Here is a 26201-nt window from a genome sequence, read left to right as displayed (position 1 = left end):
TCGGCCCGAAACGTCGACTGTGTTTTTTCCTATGGGTGCTGTCTGGCCTGCTGCGTTCCACCAGAATTTCGTGTGCGTTGCTTGAATTTCCAGCATCTGCAGATTTCCTCGTGTTTGCGCAACAGTAGGGAGTGATCATTTCCCCTTTGTCTGTACATTGGGAATAGATGTGAATCAGAGGAAAGGTTCTCATATCCCCAGATGGAATTTTAAAAAGGCAAATTAGGATGTATTTGATGATTTATGTGAAAGCAGATCTCCTGATCATTTGATTTTGGAGGATATCATGTTGAGTAATAACACCTTGAGCTCTGTATTCAACTCAATAGCTCTGGAAGCAATTCCCAGATCGCTGGGAGATAACAAAAGGAGAGCTGTTCCCTGGCGGACGGAAGAATGTAAAAGAGTTGTGAAGGAGCGGAATAAAGCTTTTCAGAAAGTTAGGCAGTGTTACTCCTATTCATTGTTCATACAAGGTAAAACAGCTCAAGCTATAGTTAGAAAAGTAGTGAGAAGGGCAAAGAAAATGTATTGGAGAATGTATTGTGATAACATTGGGAAAGTGATCCAGGTAGGAGAGGGTTGGGGTTTGATACAGAAAATAGGGGGAGTTAGGAAACTTGATGCATTACTGGTTTTGTATAGTTGCAGTTACTGACTCTAAAAAAGCAAAATTATTAGCAAAATCATATGTCAGTGTACATATTTTGGCCAATTTTAGTAAAGAAGGGAGGTGTTACAGAGAAACAGTTTTGGCAAGCTGAGTAAAATGAATGTTCCAGTTCCATTTCTGACACCTCCCTCCCCTTTCTGGATCTGTCTTCATCTCTGAACCGACTTCTTTTGTAAACCTACCGATTCCCAAAGTTATCTTGAGTGTACCTCTTTCCACCCTGTTTCCTGTAAAAATGCTATTCCCTTTTCTCAGTTCCTTTGTCTCCATCACATCTGTTCCCAGGATATGGCTTTTCTTTCCAGAACATCAAAGCTGTACTTCAAAGTATGGGGTTTCTCTTACTCCACCATCTATGCTGCCCTCACTCACACCTCCTCCATTTCCTGAACATCCACACTCACCCCATCTTCACGCCACCTTAACAGTGATAGAGTCCCTCTTGCCCTTACCTACCACCTCATCAGTCTTGGCATCCAACACATCATCCTCTATAACTTCCGTCATCTCCAAAGGGATCTGACCACCAAACATCCAAATGTATCTTTATCTCCCTTCCCCCCCACCCCCCACCCCCACCGCTTTCCACAGAGATCGCTCCTTCCGTGATTCCCTTCTCTATTCGTCTCCCCTCACTATTCACCGTCCTGCCACTTATCCCTTCAAGCGGCCAAAATGCTACACCTGCCTATTCATCTCCTCCCTCACCTCCGTTCAGGGCCTCAAACAGTCCTTCCAGGTGAGACAACACTTCACTTGCAAATGTGCTGGGGTCATTTATTGTGTCCGGTGCTCCCACTGAGGCCTCATCTACATTGGTGAGACCTGTCGTAAATTGGGGGACTGCTTCATCGAGCACCTCTGTTTCATTCACCAAAACAGGCACTCCCCAGTGGCCAAAAATTTTAATTCTAATTCCTATTCCTGTTCCAATATGTCAGACCATGGTCTCCTCTTGTGCCAAGATGAGTCCACCCTCAGGGTAGAAGAGCAACACCTCTACCATCTGGATAGCCTCCAACCTGATGGCATGAATATCAATTTCTTCTTCTGGTAAAAAAAAATCCCTCCCCCTCTCCTCTTCCTCTATTCCTCACTCTGGCCTCTTACCTCTTCTCATCTGCCTATCAGCTCCCATTGGGTACCCTCCTCCTTCCCTTTTCCCTATGGTCTATTTCCTCTCTTATCAGATTCTTTCCTCTCCAGCCTGTTACCTTTCCCACCCACCTGGCTTCACCTATCACCTTTTAACTATCCTCCTTCCACTCACCACCATTCCTTTATTCTGTCTTTCCCCTTTCTTTCCAATCCTGAAGAAGGGTCTCGACTTGAAATGTCAACTGTTTATGCATTTCCATAGATACTGCCTGGCCTGCTGAGTTCCTCCAGCATTTTGTGTGTTTTGCTTTGGATTCCCAGCATCTGCAGACTTTCATGTGTTTATGTTCCAGTTCCTGCTTGGTTGTTGAATTTACATTGTCTGAACGTAAAAGAGCTATTAATGGTGCTGGTCAGACGTCACCTGGGTAAGATGATATTTGTTATAATATGTTTACTTGGTTATTGAATTTGAAACTTACGTTGTTTTTGAAATTCTTTAACACAATATGGGCTGAAGGGTGACTTCCTGCTTCCTGGAGGTTAGCGGTTGTTATCCCTACATTGAAACCTGATAAGGATCAATCAGATCCTTACAGTTATAACCTATTTCAGTAACTTCACATGTCTGTAAGATAATGGAACAAATGGTAATAGCAAGGCTTTCTTATTTTGTGAAAAGTAGTGGAAAATTAGCTGTATACCAATCTGGATTTCGTAAAGGGAGAATGACCATGGACTCAGTGTTAAGTTTGGAATCTGATATTCCTAAGGTCCAACTTAATAAAGAATCAGTGATAGCAGTTTTATTTGATGCAGAAAAAGCTTATGATATGTTATGGACACAAGGATTGCTGCTTAAACTGGAAAAGATGGAAAGAGGTGGCAGAATGTTCAATTGGATTCAAATATACTTTATGTTCAAATTAAATTTCATTATCAGAGTATATATATGTCACTGTGTACAACCTTGAGATTTATCTTCCTATGGCATACTCAATAAATCTATACAATAATAGTCCTAACAGAATCAATGAAAGAACGCCCAACTAGGGCATTCAGCCGGAGTGCAGAAGGCAACAAACTGTGCAAACACAAAAAGAAATAATAATAAACATTGAGAACATGAGATAAGTCCTCGAAAGTGAGTCTACCTGTTGTGGGAACATTTCATCGATGGGGCAAATGAAGTTGAGTGAAGTTATCCCCTTTGGCTCAAGAACCTGATGTTCAAGGGTAATAACTGTTCCTGAACCTGGTGGTGCAGATCCTAAGGCTCCTGTACCTTCTTCCTGATGGCAGTAGCAAGAAGAGAGCATGTCCTAGGTGGTGGGGATCCCTGATGATGGATGCTGCTTTCCTGCAATAGCGTTTCATACAGAGGTTGGGAGGGCTTTACTCATGATGGACTGGCTATATCCACTACTTTTTGTAGGATTTTCCATTCAAGGGCATTGGTGTTTATGTACCAGGCCGTGATGCAGCCAGCCAATATACTCTCCACTGCACATCTACTGAAGTTTATATATACAAGGTTACTCAAATATTACTGAAATATCAAATGCACAACACTTTCTCTGCTTAGCTGTAAATTCTAACTCAATAAAGAATGCATCTCAGCTTATATACATATATATATATAAAAAATCTATAATACAAATACAATATACAACGACAGTATAGTAAATTTTAAATTGTCCCATTCAGGCTTAAAGATTTAATCACTGTGGAGGATTTCTTATTCTTGCGAGACAATGTCTTTCCTGTCAAGGGGATCACTCTGCTGGGCAGGTGAGACCCGTGGCTGTGAAACAAACTCAGGTTCTGGGGCCTCCTCCATGATAGCTGAATGAGTTGACTCTGGGAGCATAGGAGGTGGCTCTGACAGTGGTAGCCACCTTTCTTCTAGTTTATGCATCTCGATCTTGGGAAGGTGCATTTAGTTCACTGAGTGTTCTCTTATTAATCCTTCTATTGCTCCCTTTATGATCTGATCTTTTCTCTTGGTATCCACATCAACAACTGGGTCAGGTCACAGATCTCTCAGTGGATGAGCATCTGGGGGACAGTGACCACCGCTCCCTGGCCTTTAACATTGTCATGGAAAAGAATAGAATCAGAGAGGACAGGAAAATTTTTAATTGCAGAAGGGCAAATTATGAGGCTATAAGGCTAAAACTTGCGGGTGTGAATTGGGATGATGTTTTTGCAGAGAAATGTACTATGGACATGTGGTTAATGTTTAGGGACCTGTTGCAGGATGTTAGGGATAAATTTGTCCCAGTGAGGAAGATAAAGAATGGTAGGGTGAGGGAACCATGGGTGACAAGTGAGGTGGAAAATCTAGTCAGGTGGAAGAAGGCAGCATACATGAGGTTTAGGAAGCAAGGATCAGATGGGTCTATTGAGGAATATAGGGTAGGCAAGAAAGAAGCATAAGAAGGGCCTGAGGAGAGCAAGAAGGGGGCATGAGAAGGCCTTGGCAAGTAGGGTAAAGGAAAACCCCAAGGCGTTCTTCAATTATGTGAAGAACAAAAGGATGACAGGAGTGAAGATAGAACCAATTAGAGATAAAGGTGGGAAGATGTGCCTGGAGGCTGTGGAAGTGAGCGAGGTCCTCAATGAATACTTCTCTTCGGTATTTAAAAAGAACATTTTCTGGGCTGTGTTTTTCACTCACCATTCCTTGCTGTGCTTATTTAAAATTCAACAGATCGGTCGTTATCTCGGGTTCATTTTAAAAACACCTCGGGTAGTTTAATGTGGAACAGACCAAAGAACTGATTGTGGACTTCAGAAAGTGTAAAACACGGGAACACACACCAGTCCTGATAAAGGGATCAGAAGTGGAGAAGTGCGCAACTTCAAGTTCCTGGTTGTTAGCACCTCTGAGGACCTAACCTGCTCACTACATATCGATGCATCTATAAAGAAGGCAAGACAGTAGCTATATTTCATTAGGAATTTGAGAAGATTTGGTGTGTCTCCTAAAACAGTCACAAATTTCTACAGGTGGAGAGAATTTTGATTAGCTGCATCACCGTCTGGTATGGGGTTGGGGGGGTGCTACTGTACAGGATCGAAGTAAGCTACAGAGAGCTGTAAAATTAGTCAACTTCGTCATGAGCCTCCATGGTATCTAAGACATCCTCAAGGAGCGGTGTCTCAATAAGATGGTAAATTCATTAAGGACCCCCATCATCCAGGACATGCCTTGTTCTCATTACCATCAGGAAGGAGGTGCAGAAGCCTGAAGGGATATATTCAATGATTCAGGAACAGCTTCTTCCCCTCTGTGCACAATAACTACTGCTCTACCTTCAGCAATGTACTTAGTCACATCCTCAAAAAATTCAATCAGGCTCATAAGGCATGACCTGCCTTTGACAAAGCCATGCTGACTAATCCTGATCATATTATGCCTCTCCAAATGTTCATAAATCCTGCCTCTCAGGATGTTTTCCATCAACTTACCAACCACTGAAATAAGACTCACTGGTCTATAATTTCCTGGGCTATCTCTCTCTACTCCCTTTCTTGAATAAGGGAACAACATCCGCAACCCTCCAATCCTCTGGAACCTCTCCCGTCCCCATTGATGATGCAAAGACCAATGCCAGAGACTTAGTTATCTCCTCCCTCGCCTACCACAGCAGCCTGGGGTACATCCCGTCCGGTCCCAGTAGATGTTGGTAGATGTTATCTTGATGTTGCTCAGAACATAATGTATAAGTCAATTCGTTTCACATTCATCATTCTTCATTTCTGTAGAGAAGTTTCATGGCATTGTAAAAGTTTAGGATTTGCTTAGACTTACTTGCTTTCTGGAAACCCTGTTATTTACATCAAAGAGAAGGTACATTGTGTTATAAATCCAATCACTGGCATAGGATAACTTTAGCTAAATTTCCAAGGTTTGTAATACTACTTTAAAGTTTTAAGCTATGCAGAGTAAATTCTTTCATATTTACATGATTACATAAGAATGCTGTCTTGAGGAACTGTTGATAGTATCTGTCAGTACTGCCTGAACACAATTCTAGCACAAAGCCCCCTGGATTTGTATGTGTATGTATGTTTTTGCACCTTGACCAAAGGAATGCTGTCTCATTTGGCCGTATCCAGGTATGGTTTGAATGACAACCTAACTTGATTTGATTTGGGCTGCAATTGCTGAATAACTTTGTGTCAAGAAGAGATACAGTAATATGTCATACAGAGAGAGAGCTAGTGAAGTATTGGTACTAATGATTGGGTTATGCAATCAAGAAACCACATGAAGAAACCAGATTGTGAATAAGTTTTTAATGTGAGGAAATGCTATTTTTAATAGTGACTATGCATTAAGAGTCCTGACATCGGGTAAACACCCTGCGACATGCTAAGGTTGGGAATGTAGATATACAGCATAAATGTATGTCTTTCCTTTGAGAATATAAGAACCAGAGTGAAATCATGTGAATTTCTGACAGTTTCATTCTTGCCATATTCAGTACTCTTTTGGTTATCAAAAATCTCCCAATGTCAGATTTAAAATAACTAAGATTGTGGTATTCACTACCAAGTTTCCACCACCTTCTGCACATAAATGTGTTTCCTAACTTTACCTCTGAAAGGTTTGCTTGAATTTTTGGACTCTCTGAATAGCCTCACATAGAGTTGGTCATTCTCTGCCAAGGAGTAATAAACAGTGCAGTGGGATATCAAATTTATTGTTTGTTAGGGAAACAAACATGTTCTTCCATTAGAATGGAGGGCAACTAAGAGAGTGAGTTTAAACTCTGGCTGGGACAAGGTTCAGTGATCCGGGGTGAAGGAGGAGGCTCATGGATCAGACCTCGAGTAGCTGGGTTGGACTGTTAGCCTCTTCCTCCAGAGGTCGAGAGGGTGATGTTCTCAGGGGCAGTGTGTGGCTTCTGGTTGTCAGTGGTGTTGGGTGAAGGATTGTTCTATTGGTTCAGGAAGTCAGAGGTGGCAGCAAAGGCATGAAAGATGGATTAGAGGTGAGGGCAAGTAAATCTCATAAAGGGAACATAACTGAGTCAGCTTCTCGGTGTTGGCCTATGACAGGCTCCCAAAATACCCCCAGTAAATGGAACAGTATTGAAAATCATAGCAGTATATGTATTGGTTTATTATCACATGTACTAAGAAACAGTGAAAAACTTGTCTTGCACTGTTTATACAGATCAAATCATTACATAGGCTAAGGGAAAACAATAACAATGCAGGATTGAGTGTAAAAGCTATAAAAGAGTGCAGTGCAGGTAAGCAATAAAGTGCAAGATCATAATGATGTCCATCAAAAATCTGATAACAGTGGTATAGAAACTGTTTTTGAGCCTGGTGATCTGTGCTTTCAGGCTTTTGCATCTTCTGCCAGAGGGGACAGTATGAAGAGAGATTGTCTAGGGTGGGTGGGATCTTTGATTCTGCTGGCTGTTTTACTGAGGCAGTGAGAAGTGTAGACAGAGTCCACGGAGGGGAGGCTGGTTCCTGTGATGTGCTGAGCTCTGGCCACAACTCTCTGCAGTTTCATGTGGTCTTGTGCAGAGCAGTGACCATACCCAGCTGTTATGCATCCAGACAGAATGCTTTCTATGGTGCACCAATAATAATTAGTCAGATTCCAGGAGGACATGACGAATTTATTTAGCCTCCTGAGGAAGTAAAGGCATTGGTGAGCTTTTTTGGCCATGATATCACTGTGGTTGGACCAGGTCGGGCCATGGGTGATGTTCACACCAAGGAATTTGAAGCTCTCCACCCTCTCAATCTCAACACCGTTGATGCAGATGGGAGCATGTGCACTTCCCCCTTTTTGAAGTTAATGACTAGCTCTTTTGATTTGCTGATATTGAGGGAAAGGTTGTTGCCATGACTTCATGTCATTAAGCTCTACGTCTCCTGCTTCTGCAGGAGGTGCTTGTGGAACGCATGGGTAACTGAGACATGAATAAAAACCCCATAAGGGGCACCCAGAAATGTTTTATTGCACGCCACTGCGCATATCTGAGGCCACAGAATTGAGACTAATATAGCAAAAATACACAATTTTTGCGGCAGATCCCTCACTTACATTCATATTTTGCTCAGCTCACAACAAATAGCCTCCCCTCCATGGACTCTGTCTATGCTACTCGTGGCCTCAGTAAAGCAGCCAAAATAATCAAAGACCACTCCCACCCTATATCTCCCTTCTGCTGTACCCCATTCTCCAGCATCAGGCAGAAGACACAAAAGTCTGAAAGCATGTACCACCAGGCTCAAGGAAAACTTCTATTCCACTAATATATGACTATTAAATAGTCCTCTTGTACGATAAATAGACTCTTCACCTCACAATCTACCTCATCCTGGCTTTGCACCTTACTGTCTAGCTGAACTGCACTTTCTACAGAACTGTAACACTTTATTCTGTATTGTTATTACTATTCCTTGTACTATCTTGATGTACAGATGTGACAAAATGATCCACGCGGATTGCATGCAAAACAAATTGTCTCATTCTAACTCAGTACATGCAACAATAATAAACCAATTTACCAACTTATTTTATTTTCTACTGGATCTGGGTTGCATAGTTATGAAAACATGGAGATTTGCAATTTAATTTCTACCTTACTCACTTCCTTTCATATCTAATTGCCGAGGAACTATAGGTTTCCAGGTAACATCTTTCACAGGGGATTATGGAACAGTCTTGAGTTGCTTGGAATAAACCCACAATATTGAAATTATTTGACCGTGACTTTATCTTTCTATATAATCAGTATTAAAGTGAAATTTTCTCACTCAGTTTATTAACTGCATAAAGTAAATATACACTTAATTCCAAAGATATGAGCGAATTAAATGCATTAAGTTAATTGCTACTTTTTTTATTTGCACTGATGAAATTCCTGGGTCTGAAGTCCATGTTGCGTTAACTCTTTTTCTCCCTCAAGATGTTATGCTTGAACGCTTCCAAATTTTCACCTAAGTTTTTCTTTTATTTGTTGTGCCACGGTAGCGCGGCGGTTAGTGCGGCGCTATTACATCAGAGTTCAATTCTGGCATCACCTCTGAGGAATTTGTACATTCACCCCATGACCCATGTGCATTTCCTGCGGATACTTCAGTTTCCTCCCACAATCTAAAGACATACCAGTAAGCTAATTGGTCATTGTAAGCTGTCATGTGATTAGGCTTGTGGTAAATAGGTGTGTTGCTGGGTGGTGCGGCTCGTTGGACTGAAAGGGCCTGTTAAACGATGTACCTCTAAAATAAGATTTTAAAAAATTGTTTCAACGGTAACATCAATAACTGTGCAACTGAGGTGTATTAAAACATATATCTCAAGAAATATATTTATTTAGACTAGTGATAAATGAGAAGATGCATTACGAAAGTAAACAATGAATTTTCTTAATAATTCTTCCATTTGGTCAAATGGTAATGTTGGAAAAGTAGGTCCTTATAATTTATTGGCTTCTATGCTGTAATCCTTGGCATAGTCTTCATTATGTAGCCTTTCGGATTCACAGTAACTCAGTTTGTATTTACATTAATATTCCATATAGAGCACATTCCTCTTACTTTAATTTTAAATGCTTTGTGAGTACATGGAAAGCTCTAACTAACAATAAATACTGGCCTTCCCAGGGATTTTCACATCCCAAAAAAAGAATCTGAAAAAAACAGTGAGGCTTCAATCAGATCATGTTTCCCCTCACACATAAAATGCTGAAGGAACTCAGCAGGTCAAGTAACATCTATGGAGGGGAACAAATGGTCAACATTTTGGGCTGAGACCTTTCATCAGAACTAGTGTCATGTGACTTTTAAACTCGCTTGGAGGGTAAGTAGGTGCTTTAGTTTAACACTTGGGTGAAAGATGTAAGATATACTTGATCAACAAACAATCTGCTGGAGGAAATCAGCATGTCAAGTAATATTTGTATGTCAAAAGTAATTGTCAGTGATTCAGATCGAGGCCCTGCATCAGTCCTGACAATTGACAATTCCTTTCCTCTCACAGATGCTGCTCGATCCACTGAGTTCCTCCAGCAGAGTGTTTGTTGCTCCAGATTCCAGCACCCGTAGTTTCTTGTGTCTCTGGTACTTGATCAATTTGGATAAATGGTATAAACACAGATTAATAGGAATAATCATGTTATGTTTAATCCAGCACTTATCTTCACAGTACAAATCTGTGATCCATGAAATCAGACAATTTGACATTCCTGAGCTAAAACATTTTTTTAAGTTTCCTTTCGAGTCACTTCTCACTTACACTTAAGTTTAACGTTAAGACCCTAAAGATAAACCCATGGAGGCATGCTGTTCGAAACCCCTGTGTACCTCAGTTAGCGACTGTAAAGAACAACAATCTGATTATTTTTTCTGCAGATGAATACTACTATTGAGTTGACTGATCCACCCATAGCCACGGCTCTGCTTGGTTTTGGCATAGGATTCAGACACAATGAACTGTTCCAAGGAAGAGGCCCTCCACCGCAGCTGCGGGGAGCTGGAAGTCGACTGCTTTACCGATTATAAAATCAGCCTCCACTGAATCCAGATTCACTAACCCACTTCCACATATCACCTCCCCGGCTGACAGCACACACCCCAACCCCAGCCCCCTCAAATCCAGAGCAAAGAACAAGACAAACTGTTAATCTCATGCTGAAATGCCGAGAAAAAGAATGCATGGAAAAGGAGGAAGCAAATGGAGAGCTGCATGAGGAAATGCAGAAAGTGAACAAATCCTGCTGGAATTCACACACTGAAGCAGAAACGTCAGGCTGAGTTCTGGGCCTAGTTGGAAGTGGTGGGCACGAGGGGCACCAGGACTGGCATCTGAATCACTTTATTTTTTATTTATTTAGAGACACAGCACAGCAACAGGCCCTTCCAGTCCAACAAGCCCATGCCACCCATTAAACCCATGTGACCAATTAACCTACTAACCCGTATATTATTGGGCTGTGTGAGGAAACTGGAGCATCTGGCGGAAACCCACGTGGTCACGTGGGGAACGTACCAACTCCTTACAGACAGCGTCGAGATTTGAACCCAGGTTGCTGGTGCTCTACTACCATTACACTAATCACTACAATACTGAGAGATGCTCTGGCTAAATCCCAATGTCCTGGTTTGTTTTAACAAAGGTACTGCGTCCCAGCTGATGGAATCACTGAAAACAGAACGATTAATGGAACAGTGCATCCCAATGAACCCTGGTATACTTTGAAGCGAAGACAGGATGTGTAAATATTTTTGGTTAGCCTTTCAAAACATTTTAAGATAATTTGACTTTCTGATGGCTCCCCAAGTCCATTTGTAGCTGGCAGGAGTCTACCATGGTAACTATGTGAGTGGGGAAATGGAGTCTACCCTGCACATGAAACTCCACGTTGGCTGAGAGCAGAGACAAAGATAATACTCACGTTAGCCAGGAAAGGGGACGTCAAAGTCAGGTCCCCCAATAACCCTGCTGTACAGTGCAAATCCAGCAGCAACAATTGGCTGAAGATACCATTTGCCACAGAATATTTGAATGTTGGCCTTATTGTAGCATCTTGCTGCAAACAAATCAGTTCATATATTCAAAGATTAAAGATGAGCTTTATTTGTTACATGTACATTGAAACATACAGCGAAATTTGTCAGCCTGTTAGTGTAGCCATATTTCCAGCATGGCCACAACTCACTAACTCTAACCCATACGTCTTTGGAAAGTGGGAGGAAACTGGAGTAGCCGGAGAAAACCCACGTGGTCAGAGGGAGAATGTACAAACTCCGTACAGACAGTGGCAAGAATTGAACCTCGATCCTACAGCAGGCTACTTTAGCGCATTGCACAAATCGCTATGCTACCATGCCAACCAACAAGTGCTACATTTTGGCATGAACTGGTGGGAGTGAAGAGCCCCTCACTGTGCCGGATGGCTTGATAGTGATTGCCAATCTAAAATATATCACTAGCTGTAGAGCACTAGAAATCCCCCAGCTGCTGAAAGGCACTGTATAAATCGATGTACATGGTGTGCTGGGTGCAGAGCTGCCCTGGTCAAATCTCAGCTGCTTTATACCTCTGTTCATACGCCTTCTGCAGAGAACATAACAGCAAAAATTCCTGTCAAAGAAATTGATCATCAAAAATCAGAAAACAAAATATCCTTTCATCAAGTCAATTGCCAGAACATTTCTTTTCCATATGTACATGGTGTCCTTACCTAGCCTGGGCATTCATGTTTTCAAAGAATAGAAAGATATTGTCATCCCACAGGTGTCCAGCAGCTCCCAAACACCCTCTTTAAGTAGATATTTTCATAAGGTTTGTTGATTCTCAGTGAATGGCAGACAGTAAGGATGGACAGCACCCCTCTTTATTTGAAAATGTTACAGCTCCTGTCTTTTTGGTTAATCTTGCTACATCACGCAGAATGCCTCATGAGGAGATAGAAGGTATGGCTGGAGAATGACAGCAGCTGAGACTCAACCAAGTCCCCTCTATACAACGCCATGAAGACATGAACATATAGCACACGGAAAGAGTAAGCCAACAGAAAGCAATTTGGCTTGATGCGCTTCGATAAATACAGAAAGCAAAAGCACGCTGCAGACTTTGTTCAGTCTAATTGTACCAAAGAGTAATGAGGGTGCATTGAAGCTCTGAACTCAGACAAGAGCAACATGTTGCAACAGGAGGTATACGCTAAACTAACAAAATGAATGTATTATCTGAAATCTGTTGCAGGTTTTACCATGCATTATGTTCATCACGATATTACTGGGAGCACAAGTGAAGCCCTTCTTGTCACACTATCATAAGGGAATTAGACACCACGTACAGTGGCAGCAATTAAAAGGATAGTTGATTATTTTTCTAATTTCTTATCGCACGTCTACAGCAGTTAGTGTGGCCTCACTGTTCCAGGATCCTCAGTTCCATCCCAAAGTCAAGCAGATCAGTAGGTTATCCCTGAATGGGCACTGATGTCAAAAACAATCAAAGGGAAACTGATGGATGTGTGTGAAAGAGACAAAGTGGCAAGGAATTATGGTGAGAGGAATGGGTCTAATAGGGTTGCACCTCTTGGAGCTGGTGTGGATCGATGGGCCGAATATCCTCCTCTGTATTGTTAGAAGTTAGGACTGAATTAATTCAACTTGAGCAACACTTGATATGCTTGCTTCGGTTGTCATCCATGGGAAGCAGGGAAGGAGAGACGAAGTGTGTGGTAGGCGTGGGTTAGATGTGGACTGGTGTGTAATATCACTGGCAAAAGAATCAGCTGGAGCACTTGACCCATGGACATCAGTCAAAGATCTCTAGAATAATTTACCAAGTAAAGGTATGTTCCAAATCCAATTTAAGGTTCATTTAACCACTGCTGCAACATCTCTTCCACAGTTCAACCTAACATATGTAGTTTATGAAATATGGTGTGTGAACCCTGTAAAGGTTGCAAACAACAGGAATTCTGCAGATGCTGGAAATGCATGCAACACACATCAAAGTTGCTGGTGAACGCAGCAAGCCAGGCAGCATCTCTAGGAAGAGGTACAGTCGACGTTTCAGAGACCCTTCGTCAGGACTAACTGAAGGAAGAGTGAGTAAGAGATTTGAAAGTGGGAGGCGGAGGGGGAGATCCAAAACGATAGGAGAAGACAGGAGGGGGAGGGATGGAGCCAAGAGCTGGACAGGTGATTGGCAAAAGGGATATGAGAGGATCATGGGACAGGAGGCCCGGGAAGAAAGACGGGGGGGGGGGAACCCAGAGGATGGGCAAGGGGTATAGTGAGGGGGACAGAGGGAGAAAAAGGAGAGAGAGAGAAAGAATGTGTGTATAAAAATAAATAACAGGTGGGGTACGAGGGGGAGGTGGGGCATTAGCGGAAGTTAGAGAAGTCAATGTTCATCATCAGGTTGGAGGCTACCCAGACGGAATATAAGGTGTTGTTCCTCCAACCTGAGTGTGGCTGCATCTTGACAGTAGAGGAGGCTGTGGATAGACATATCAGAATGAGAATGGGACATGGAATTAAAATGTGTGGCCACTGGGAGATCCTGCTTTCTCTGGCGGACAGGGCGTAGGTGTTCAGCGAAATGATCTCCCCGTCTGCGTCGGGTCTCGCCAATATATAGAAGGCCACATCGGGAGCACCGGATGCAGTATATCACCCCAGCCGACTCACAGGTGAAGTGTCGCCTCACCTGGAAGGACTGTCTGGGGCCCTGAATGGTGGTAAGAGAGGAAGTGTAAGGGCATGTGTAGCACTTGTTCCGCTTACACGGATAAGTGCCAGGAGGGAGATCAGTGGGGAGGGATGGGGGGGACGAATGGACAAGGGAGTCGCGTAGGGAGCGATCCCTGCGGCAAGCGGGGGGGGGAGGGAAAGATCTGCTTAGTGGTTGGATCCCGTTGGAGGTGGTGGAAGTTACGGAGAATAATATGTTGGACCCGGAGGCTGGTGGGGTGATAGGTGAGGACCAGGGGAACCCTATTCCTAGTGGGGTGGCGGGAGGATGGAGGAGAGCAGATGTGCGTGAAATGGGGGAGATGTGTTTAAGAGCAGAGTTGATAGTGGAGGAAGGGAAGCCCCTTTCTTTAAAAAAGGAGGACATCTCCCTCGTCCTGAAATGAAAAGCCTCATCCTGAGCTCCACTGATCTCTCTCCTGGCACTTATCCTTGTAAGCAGAACAAGTGCTACACATGCCCTTACACTTCCTCTCTTACCACCATTCAGGGCCCCAGACAGTCCTTCCAGGTGAGGTGACATTTCACCTGTGAGTCTGCTGGGGTGATATACTGCGTCCGGTGCTCCCGATGTGGCCTTCTATATATTGGCGAGACCCAACGCAGACTGGGAGACTGCTTTGCTGAACACCTACTCTCTGTCCGCCAGAGAAAGCAGGATCTCCCAGTGGCCACACATTTTAATTCCACATCCCATTCCCATTCTGACATGTCTATCCATGGCCTCCTCTACTGTAAAGATGAAGCCACTCTCAGGTTGGAGGAACAACACCTTATATTCCGTCTGGGTAGCCTCCAACCTGATGGCATGAACATCGACTTCTCTAACTTCCGCTAATGCCCCACCTCCCCCTCATACCCCACCCGTTATTTATTTTTATACACACATTCTTTCTCTCACTCTCCTTTTTCTCCCTCTGTCCCTCTGAATATACCCCTTGCCCATCCTCTGGGTTCCCCCCTCCCCCTTTTCTTTCTCCCCAGGCCTCCTGTCCCATGATCCTCTCATATCCCCTTTGCCAATCACCTGTCCAGCTCTTGGCTCCATCCCTCCCCCCCCTGTCTTCTCCTATCATTTTGGATCTCCCCCTCCCCCTCCCACTTTCAAATCTCTTACTAACTCTTCCTTCAGTTAGTCCTGACGAAGGGTCTCGGCCCGAAACGTCGACTGTACCTCTTCCTAGAGATGCTGCCTGGCCTGCTGCGTTCACCAGCAACTTTGATGTGTGTTGCCTGTAAAGGTTGCAACTGGGTCACTCCATATACATGTAACTTTGAAAAGTAGTTACTTAACAAACAGAAGTGCTGGGAGTTTCACACTTACACATGTTTAATAACAAGGTATAGTTCCAGGCAGTATACAATAAATACAGTCATGCGACACCTACCTAATCAGATAACAGCACAGAACTATTTGTCCTGGGAGTGAAATTTCCTTTTGTGGTTAACATATTAACTTGTTGACCATTTGGAAGATATACCCAATACATTGACCCCATCTCAGAAGACATAAAGAAGTATAGCTGTCTTTTTGTGTTAATTCCATTTGAAATGCCCAACTCTTCACTATAATATACTAATTTTATTTCTTTATCACACAAACGGCAATAAAATAGCCAATTCATTCAATGGTGGAATACTGTACTTAAATTGCCCTTTGATATTCTATGTACATGTTACCACTTGGTTGAAGAATCGACTGGGTCCCTTTGACCCTGCATCTCAACTTCAATTTAACCATGAGGTGCTCATCTGAGTTTGGGTTACGCACCACCCGTCACAATTCAGAATTGTTAAAATCCACGATTGTGAGGAAAAGAGTTTAAAAGGATGGGGGGTGGGGAGAAGGGGCCATTCCATTTAGTGGCCCCCATCATGCCAAATAGTGAGTGATAGCATCCCTGATCCTCTCCCACTCCCCACCCCAACTCCTACTCAATACGGCAGCTCAAAGTGAAGGCAATATATCCCCCACTTCATTTCAAAAACTTCTCTCCAGTTACACATTTGAGCAAAAATCAGTTTTTATTTGGAGGAGGTGGGCACCGTTGCCATTCCTAGTTACCCCAAAGAAACGGACACATATCTGGTGACTGGATGGCTTGTTTTGGGCCATTTCATTGGTAAATCATTATACAGTGGGTGTGGAGCTGCGTACAAAGCAGACTGAGTAAGGACAGTGGATTTCCTTCCATAGGACTTATCCAGTAGTTTTTACCAGTTTTTTTTAAACTTAATTTATTTGATTTAAAATCCACATCAGCCATGGTTAGACTTGAACAACTACCTCCTGATTCTGAGCTCAGCCCTCCAGATTACCAACACAGTTTTCAGCAATGTGTTGCTGTATTCCCAGGAAGAGTGAAATGAACACAGATCACTCTCAATGTAACAGCAGCTCAATATTGGGCATTTCAAATCCTCACATACCCAACATTGACATCATTATGCTCATGATCCAAAACAATAACTAAACGGAAACTTCTGGAATGAAAGAGAACAGAAGAAATGTTAAACTAAGGACTGAAGAGAAATTAGAATAGAATGGAGTGTATCCGTTTTTGAAAAATGGAGTCTCTACTCTTGAATTCCCTTTTCTCATTCAAGTCCTCTTTAAGCAAAACAAAAAAAGAGTTTGTGAAAACCCAAATGTACCTCATGGCTTCAGATTCCTGCGTGTTCCTTCTCCCTTCAGAAGCTGTCACAGTAACCTCCTGCAATAAAACAACACGTAACTTAAACCTACTTTTGTACATGTACCTATCTCTGCACACATTGATATTTATGATTCCACATAATGTGTTGCCTGGTAACGAGTAATTCACATTCACAAGGTAGAACATACCTTGCCTTGCTGTGTGGCATAAAAAATACTTTCTCCTTTGGAACCCTGCTTTTAAACGCAACAGTGAACTAACCCTTTGCAAGAGGGAAGAGTGGGCCTCACATGATTCAGGATGTCATTCTGACTTGCGTTTCATTACGCACTTTTCAACCAATATAACTGAATCCTGAGTATATTTTTAATCTATCAATTCAGGCAGTTGTGCGAAATGACTCCAAGTCAGTGTGTCAATAAAGTCAATAAAATAGAAGTTTTATTTAAAAGCTTTGTTGTAATTTTTCAATGAATACAGGCTAATCAAACCTCTTAAGATTTAAACAAATTAATCTATTGATCGTAGCTTCTATTCACAACATTTTCAAAAGATTTATAGTTAGTGGATGGAAAACATGTCAGAAGTGTTGGCAGCTTAAGACAGTATCCCATGAAAACTTCAAAATGAATTCAGCAAACTTATCACACAAAGACTTAACTTTATATTTTATTATCACTGATAAATGTCATGAAATTTGTTGTTTTACAACAGAAGTACAGTGTAACGTACTATAAGTTACAATAAGAAATATGTAAAGATATAAACAAGTAATGCAAAAAGAGAGCAAAAAGTGAGGCAGTGTTCATGGGTTCATGGCCCGTTCAGAAATTTGATGGCGGGGGGGAAGAAGCTGTTCCTAAATTCTCCCTGTTGGCAGTAGTGCAATCACTTGAGTTGAATATGATGTTTCTCTAAGAGGTTGTCTATTGGTGGGTTCTCAGGTGGCTGTAGAGGCCAACCTGGGATCCACATCTCCTGCTGCAAGTGTGGGCAAGAGTAAATGGTGGTTAGGTCTTACGGTTGTTCAGTGTCTTCTTTCACAGCTGCTGCTTTTTCTCTGTGACGCAGTGGAAACTGCTTTCATATAGCTCAGCTACCACTGAAACAGATTTCCTCCCTGTGCACCTATTGAATGCAATGTCTTCCCAGTCTTTAGATGCAATGTTGAATTTCTTCAGGCTGATTATGATGTTATCATTGAAGCCTGAAGAAATTTAATCCCTGATGGTAACAATGAGAAGAGGGCAGGTCTTGGATGTGAGGGGACCTTATGATGGTGATAGACAAAGAATAGTCCTCAGAGCTGACAGATAAATAACATGTCCCTGCAGAGGATATAAAGAAAAACCTCGTATATGGGTAGGAAAATTAGTACTAAGTAAATAATGTAGAAAATAAAGAATCTCATATTCGATTAGAGCTTTACAGATTTTGCAAGGTTATGTGACTTGCTCAGCAGACAGAGCAATCTTTGCATCACAATGTTTCAGTGTAGAAATGCACTTGTGCTAGTACACTTTATTTCCCTGCAGGTTTAAGGAAATTATAGGGAAATATTCCTTGAGAACGAAATACTACAGACACTGGAAAATCTGAAATAAGAGGAGGTTTATCTGGACTAGACAGCTATATGGGCGGGAATAGCTACATTGATCTTGGTGTAGTTCAAAGGTTGTCACAACTGTACTGCGCTGTATTGTCCTATGTTCTAGTTCTAATACCAGAAAATGCCAGGAATACTCAGTAGGTCAGGCAGCACTTGCGGAGAGAGAAAATTACTGTATTCAACATTTCAGGTCAATATTATCTCCACTCATGCTGCCTGACTTGCTGAGTATTTCCAATAATTTCTGCTCATGCATTAATTTTGTTGCAATAATTGTTCTCCAAAAAATACGTATTCTTCAAAAGTTTTCTCTTTTGGAAACTAATTTTTTGATAGCTCATGTAGTCCCTGTTATAATATTTCCTCCAGGCCAGTCAAATTTTGTGCCAGCCTCATTAGGGGAACAGAAGTGGAGAGGATCAGTGGTCTTTAATTCCTTGGTGTTAACACCATGTAAGTGTCATCATGAAGAAGGCATGGCTGTGCCTCAACTCACTCAGAAGTTTGTGTAGATTTGGCATGTCACCAAAAACTGTCACAAATGTCTATAGGGGCACATTCGAGAGTATCTTAATAGTTGTATCACAGCCTGGTATGGAAACACCAATGTCCAGGAACAGAGAAGGCTACAGCATATCACTGGTGAAGTCTTCCCCACCAATGAATACAATTACATAAAACGCTACCACAAGAATGCAACATCCATCATCAAAGACCCCTACCATCCAGGACATGCTCTATTCGTACTACTACCATTGGGCAGGAGGTACAGAAGCTTTACATCTCAGACCACCAGGTTGTTGCCCTACAACCATCAGGCTCCTGATCTGGTGTAGATAATTTCAATCCCCACTATTTGGAATAGGTTCCAAAACCTGCAGACCTTTCAAAAATTCTTTACAACTCATGATCTCAGTCTTATTTTTTATTTGCAATTTATCTTCTTTTGCACATTGGTTACCTGTCTGTTTTTGTCTGTTATGTATAGCTTATTGTAAATTCTATGGTATTTCTTATTTTTCTGTAAATGCCTGCAAGAAAATGAATTTTAAGGTAGTTTATAGTAGCTTATACTGTACGTACTTTGATAATAAATTAGCTTTTGATCTTTTTATCTGGTAAGTGTAGGACTTTCCAATGTACAGAAACAACAGTCCCAGATCTACTGATGATTTGAGAGCACAGATTCACACTCTTTGGTTCCATTAGTGAAGTATAATCGTGTGGAGAAGCGTTGGACGAGGATTTACCTATCATATCCTACTCTTGAGTGATCTCTCACAGGATTTGAGATCTCTTGATTCAAATGAAGCATATAAGACTGTGGATTAGCAAACTAATGCAAAGATAAATTCCTTTATAATTATTCCGCTTCATTGTTTATAAGTAATTTTGTGTTTATAGCTAACTTATAGTTAACAATTTTACTTTATTAAGTAACTTACTTTAGATCCAATTGCTGATAAATATCTCTGGAGAGAAGAGTCATTCAATCCTTTCAAAAGTTACTCAAAGTTCAAAGTTCAATGTAAATTTATTATCAATGTACATACTGTACACCCACTGGCCACATTACTAGGCACATCCTGTACCTAATAAAGTGGCCGCTGAGTGTACGTTTGTGGTCTTCTGCTGCTGTAGCTCATGCACTGCAAGGTTCAATGTGTTATGTGTTCAGCGATGCTCTTCTGTACACTATTGTTGTAATACCTGGTTATTTGAGTTACTGTCACCTTCCAGTCAGCTTGAACCAGTCTGACCATTCTCCTCTATCCTCTCTCATTAACAAGTTGTTTCTGCCCTCAGAATTGCTGCTCACTGGATGTTTTTTGTTCTTCACACCATTCTCTATAAATTCTAGAGATTGTTGTGTGTAAAGATCCCAGGAGATCAACAATTTTTGAGATAATCATACCACACCATCTGGCACCAACAATCGTTCCACAGTCAAAGTCACTTGATCACATTTCTTCCCCTATTCTGATGTTTGGTCTGAACAACAACTGAACCTCTTGACCATGTCTGCATGTTTTTAAGCATTGAGTTTCTGCCACATGATTGGCTGATTAGATGTTTGCATTATCGAGCAGGTATATAGGTGTACCTATTAATGCGGACACTGAGAGTATATGGTACCACACACTACCTTGAGATTCATTTTCTTGCAGACATTTACAGGAAAACAAAGAAATACAATAGAACTTATGAAAAAATATACATAACAAAGACTGACAAATGTCAATAGGGAAAAGGGACAATTTGTGTAAATAGGTTGCGGAATCAGTTCAGTATTGAGGTGAGTGAGATTAGCCACACTGATTCAGCAACCTAATGTTTGTATGGTAATAACTTCTGTCCGAATGTCATTGAACATCATGTTTGCAGATATTCTTGGCCACCAATCATCAAAGAATCCTTTCTTGCCATTCCTCTTCTCCTCTCCATATCGGCTATCTTTCCTCTCCATCCTCAGTCCTGATGCAGGGTTCCGACCCGAAACATCAGCAATTTCTTTCCTCCCCCCCCATTCTACTGAGTTCCTCTAACAGATTGTATGCAGATATCTGTGTACATAATGTAATTTCTACTCCATTGAGCGATGTGTGTTTAATCAGAGTATATGGGGAACAAACAGGAAAGTGAACAAGACTTCAAACCAAGTATGACTTCATTAAAAGGCAAAGCCAGCTCAGGGCCCATCTGTGCTTCTGGTTCATATATGTAAATTAATTCATGTTTGAGACTTACATTTAATTTGATACTTCCAATAATTTTTATCATTACTCTCCTCAGTATCCTCAGGACAACAGTCAAAATAAGAACTTGGAAGCCATAACACGGCATAAAATTCATCGAGCAATGTGCAGATGGATTGTAAAACTTTATATTGTAATTTTATTCCTTGAGTACCATGGAAAGACTTCAATTCTGCGACCATTTAAGACATGACATGAAGTTGCAGCCAGCACAAATATCATTGAACTAGAAATGATGAGACGAGGGCATAGTAAGTATTGGACTTAATCATCTCAAAAAATAAGACCTCGCCAAATTTTAGACTTAATAGATGTTAACAATTGCCAACTCTCCAGAGTGGCAGCCACACAATCACTCAGCTATCAGGCTTTTGTCAGTTGAAAGCATTTCATGATAGGATCTGCGCAGCAAATGTCGATATTTGATGTTTAATTTTGTTCTGATAGGTATAAAGTACAGATTCATAGAAATTCACAGCAGTGGAAGAGGTCATTCTGCTGAAAACAGCATTTCAGACTAATTGCATCTTCCAGGTTTTTGCTACTTAGCAAATTTATTGTAGACTTCAGAAAGGATCTATGACACTTTCAGACAGAAAGTTCCAGATCCTGATTTCTGGAACTTTCCTCAGTACCCGGTCATACTTCCACTTAATACTTAAATAGAATATAAAAATATACAATTAATGTACATTTTATTATACCATTTTTTAAAATCCTTCTTCCCATTTTAGATCTAAATTCCCCTCAGATTCACTGAGCATTAACAGTTTATAAGGCAATTATTTAATCATTTACATGATGTGGACACCACTGAACGATGTGTTCATTGCCCTTGAGAAGGTATTAGCAGGGAAATCCTTGACTTGTTCCCAGTAGCGATGAAGGAAAGAGATATATTCCATAAAGATAGAGATTAGCTTTATTTGCCTCATGCACGTCAAGACATACAGTGAAACATGTTGTTTGCGCCACTGACTAACACAGTCCGGGGGCAGCCCTCAGGTATCGCTATGCGTACGGCGGCAGCACAGCATGCCCACAACTTACTAATCCTAACTTGTGTATCTTTTGGAGTGTGGAAGAAACCAGAGCACCTGGAGGTAACCCGCACGGTCACAGGGAGAACTTACAGACAGTGGCAGGAATTGAACCCTGATCATCTGATCACTGACATTGTAAAGCACAATGCTAACCACTAGAGTGAAATCTGCAATTGATGGTACTTCCATGTATCTGCTATCCTTTTTGGTAGTGGGGTTTTGGATTTGTGTTGTCCTTCTGAAATCCGTCTATGAGTAAACACAATCCAGTCATGTTCGGAGGGAATATCTAAGGTAGCAGAGGGGCTTCACAGGGCTGGAATTTTAACTCCTGATCAGTGGTGTGGCGCAATTAATTCACCCCATTAACATGGTGGCGGATGAGGACTCAAACACAACAAAGGAACATTTAACTTGCTCTTTTACAAGATTCCTAATGCCAAGTAAACAAGGTATGAAAGGTAGCAATAAGATTGAAAGAGCACAGAGAAAATTTACAGGGATGTTCTGGGACTTGAGGACCTCAGTTACAGAGAAAGGTTGAATAGGCTAGGACGTTACTCACTGAAGTGTAGGAGAATGAGTGGTGATTTGATAGAGGTATATATAATTATGAGGGGTATAGATGGGATAAATGCAAGCAGACTTTTTCCACTGACGTTGGGTGAGACTAGAACTAGAGTTCATAGATTAGTGAAATATTTAAGGGGAACCTGGAGGGATCTTTTTCACTCAGAAGGTGGTGAGAGTGTGGAACGAGCTGCCAGCAGATGTGGTGGACGCAAGTTTGATGGCAATATTTAAGAGGTTTGGATAGGTACATGGATGGGAGGAGTGTGGAGGGCTATGGTTCAGGTGTAGGTTGATGGGGCTAGGCAGAATTACAGTTGGGCACAGACCAGATGGGCTGAAGAACCTGTTTCTGTACCGTAGTGCTTCATGATGCTATGTCAATATATTAAAAAAAAACAGTGGCCAGGCTGAGAAAAGTTGCTGAGGCCTACAGTCTCTGAGTTCTATGTCTTTCCTGCATCCCATTTGATCATGAGATATCCCTCCTCTCTCCCCCTCTCCTGACCACCCTACTAATCTGCCTTCATGGATTTGGCTAACCATTGACAACCTTCCTGTGATGCCTGACTTCCATCCTATTCTACTGTCCATCTTTCCATTTTTACCAGAAATAACTGAGCTGCTAATTAGAAGAATTAGATCTGCTTGGGCTCTTAAGCTCAGCCCTCACTCACCAGCAAGTGAAGATCAGCTTGAAGCATCCACTGGCTTAGATTCAGCAATTCAGCTGATTGAAGGCTGAGGCAATTTAACAAGTATTTAAATAAGAGAAAAATTGCAAGGAAGGGTTGAAGATTGAGTCTTTGAATGAGCCAGGGGAGACTGATAAACCAATTTATGCTGCATTATTCAACAAATAATTGATTCAATGCTCCATCAGCTCCAAAACAACAATACATCCCAGATGCACGTTGCCTGCCATTTCTAACATACTGTGCAGGTAGCAATGGCCATCAGCACCGTTGCAAGAAAACAGTAATTTGAGTGTTGAAGGAAGTAGTAAGCACATCCAATAATGTGGCTTTCACTAGCCTGGCTATTCATTCAACTCTCATCATGAGAGATGCAAGTTGGATTGACTGGTAGGTAGGTTTGATCATTTCACAACTATAGAGTGAAGACTGCTGCAGAATATAGTTTTCCTCCAACAGTTTGTCTGCCTCCACGAAGCAGGGACTTTAACGAGAAGTTTCTGAATGGCTCTGGGTTGGAAGGAGAAGTAGAATCATTTCAGCAAAAATGCTAAACACATTCAGGGTCATTTTAATTTGCAGACTTGGTCTTTCACCCTTATCCTCACTCCCTCCATGTCCCCTGTTAGTGGAGTAAACTCGGGCAGATTAAAAATCATGGGCTCAGGAAGCCACCAATCTTGACTGGGGAAGTGGGAGGGAAAAGGGGAGAAGGTTTTGGACATTGATATCATTACATAATTGTGAATGGGAGGCACAGACATTCCCTGTGGACCTTGCAGAGGTCTCTGATTCTTCCCCACAACCACTTCTGAGCGAAGCCATAGCTGAATAATAAAATAATCAGGTGCCATGGTACTGTAGCAGTTTGCGTGTTGATATTACAGCTCAGGATGTTAGAGTTCAGAGTTCAATTCTGACATCCTTTGTAAGCAAGTTTGTACGTACCTTCCCATGTGCATGTCAATTTCCTCCCACAGTCTAAAGATGTACCGCTTAGTAGGTTAATCGGTCATTGTAAATTGCCCTGTGATTAAGCTAGGGTTAAATCAGTGGGTTGCTCGGTGGTACGGCTCGAAAATAAAACAAAAATAATTCTAATATCCTAATAGGATTCCCAGCTGAGTCAGACAGAACTCTCCCTACATATAAACATGCTACTACAGTAGTGATAGATGAATTTGAGCAAGTTTGGAATGATAAGAATTTGTACAGCTTTATCAAATCTCAGCATGTCTGAACCTGTTAGACTTTGGTGGGTTAAAATCCACCCACAAATTCCACAAGATCTCCATATGGATTGTGCTATGAATGCATTGCTACATCAAAGGTCCAAATGACTTTCCTTAGATATATTGTTCAAAATGCATGTCAAAAGCTAGATAGATTCCATATTTAAATAGCCCTTTATTGTATCTTTAGTTCTAACAAAGCACTCTGTTACCTATGAAATGTATTACTGTTATAAAGCCAAATACAGTAGCCAAACGGAACATAGCAAGACAAAGTCTCATAAACCACAAATGAATAAATGACCCAATAATCTCTTTTTGATGGTTTGCTATGAGGGGGATCTTGGCCACAATACCTGGAGGACTCTCCTGCTCTTTTGGAAATAGCATGTTGTCATTTTTATTTCCACTTGAGTAAGCAGTTAAGATTTTGGTTGAACTGGAAAGATGACACCCCCTTACAGTAACAGCATAACCTCAGTCCGGCAACAAAGTTTGGCCTACCTCCTTCTTGGTGCTTAAACTCGACATTTCTGATCCAAAGAAGAGAATATTACCAACCGAATCAAGCCAATGTCATGTATGGCATTAATAAATTCAAAGTAAATTTATTATCAAAGTACGTGTATGATATACGACCCTGAGATTCATTTTCCTGTGAGCATAGTCAAGAAATCTAAAGAAGAGTAACTAAAACAGGAGCAATGAAAGATCAACCAGAGTGCACAAGGCAACAAACTGTGCAAAGATAAATATCCATAAATAGCAAGAAGTAATGAGAACATGAGATAATGAGATAAAGAGTCCTTAAAGTGAGATCATTGGTTGTGGGAACATTTCAATGATTCACTGAAATTATTTCATTATTTAGATTTATTAATGTTAATATTGATCCTTATGAGTCAGAAGGAAATTTATTACCACTGACATATGTCGTGAAATTGTTTTGCAGCTGCAGTACTCTGCAATACATTAAGAAGTTACTATAAATTACAGTAAGAAACATAAGAAATAACTAAATAGTCCAAAAAGAGAGCAAGACAGTGAGGTAGTAGAGAAGAGGGCATGACCTGGACAATGAGGGTCCTTAATGCTGGATGCCACATTCTTGAGGCATCGCCTTTTGAATATGTTCTTGATGGTGCGGAGGTTATTGCCCATGATGGAGCTGGCTGAGTTTACAACCCTTTGCAGCTTGTTCTGATCCTGCACCACCATACCAGACAATGATGCAACCAGTCAGACAGCATTTTCCGGTGGACCTTGGCATAGACAATGTTGGCAGCATACCCAGTACCTGTACAACCACCCACACTTAAATTGTGATTCCGAAACTTGTTTTGCTTCAATCCACACACAAGAAAAGCTCATTTCATGTGCCTGGTTTTTTTTTTTGCCTGATCATGCTGATGAGGCCCTGGAAGGGTAGAAACTGTTTTTCATGACTGACTATTAACACAATCGAGACCAGGATTCAACCTGCCCAGTTCAAGGGGCAAGTATTCCCAAAACCACAGATTGGATTAAGAAGGGAAGCCCAACGATCAAAATATGCAAATTCAAGCTGCTGTATGATGCCTACCGATCTATTCCCCGCCCACTCTTTGGTAAATCAG

The 26201-nt window shown here is 41.5% G+C and overlaps 1 protein-coding gene across 14 annotated transcripts in view; it reads right to left on the bottom strand.

Moving 5' to 3' along the window:
- LOC134340450 (thyroid hormone receptor alpha) overlaps nucleotides 1–26201 on the bottom strand; it is a 534574-nt gene that overhangs the window by 369610 nt on the left and 138763 nt on the right. For 12 of the 14 annotated variants that reach the window (XM_063037698.1, XM_063037699.1, XM_063037702.1 and 9 more), the window contains one exon: nucleotides 16679–16737. The exons of 1 other annotated variant lie outside the window; for it this stretch is intronic. The gene's annotated coding sequence lies outside the window, so the exon portion shown is untranslated. Of the gene's footprint in view, nucleotides 1–11205; nucleotides 11341–16678; nucleotides 16738–26201 lie in introns of all 14 variants that reach the window. One more of the 14 variants, XM_063037707.1, reaches the window with a different exon arrangement.

Source organism: Mobula hypostoma, chromosome X1 (genome assembly GCF_963921235.1).
Source record: "Mobula hypostoma chromosome X1, sMobHyp1.1, whole genome shotgun sequence".
Taxonomy (NCBI): domain Eukaryota; kingdom Metazoa; phylum Chordata; class Chondrichthyes; order Myliobatiformes; family Myliobatidae; genus Mobula; species Mobula hypostoma.
Note: the sequence above shows the minus strand (reverse complement) of the source record. Positions and strands in the feature narration are given on the sequence as shown.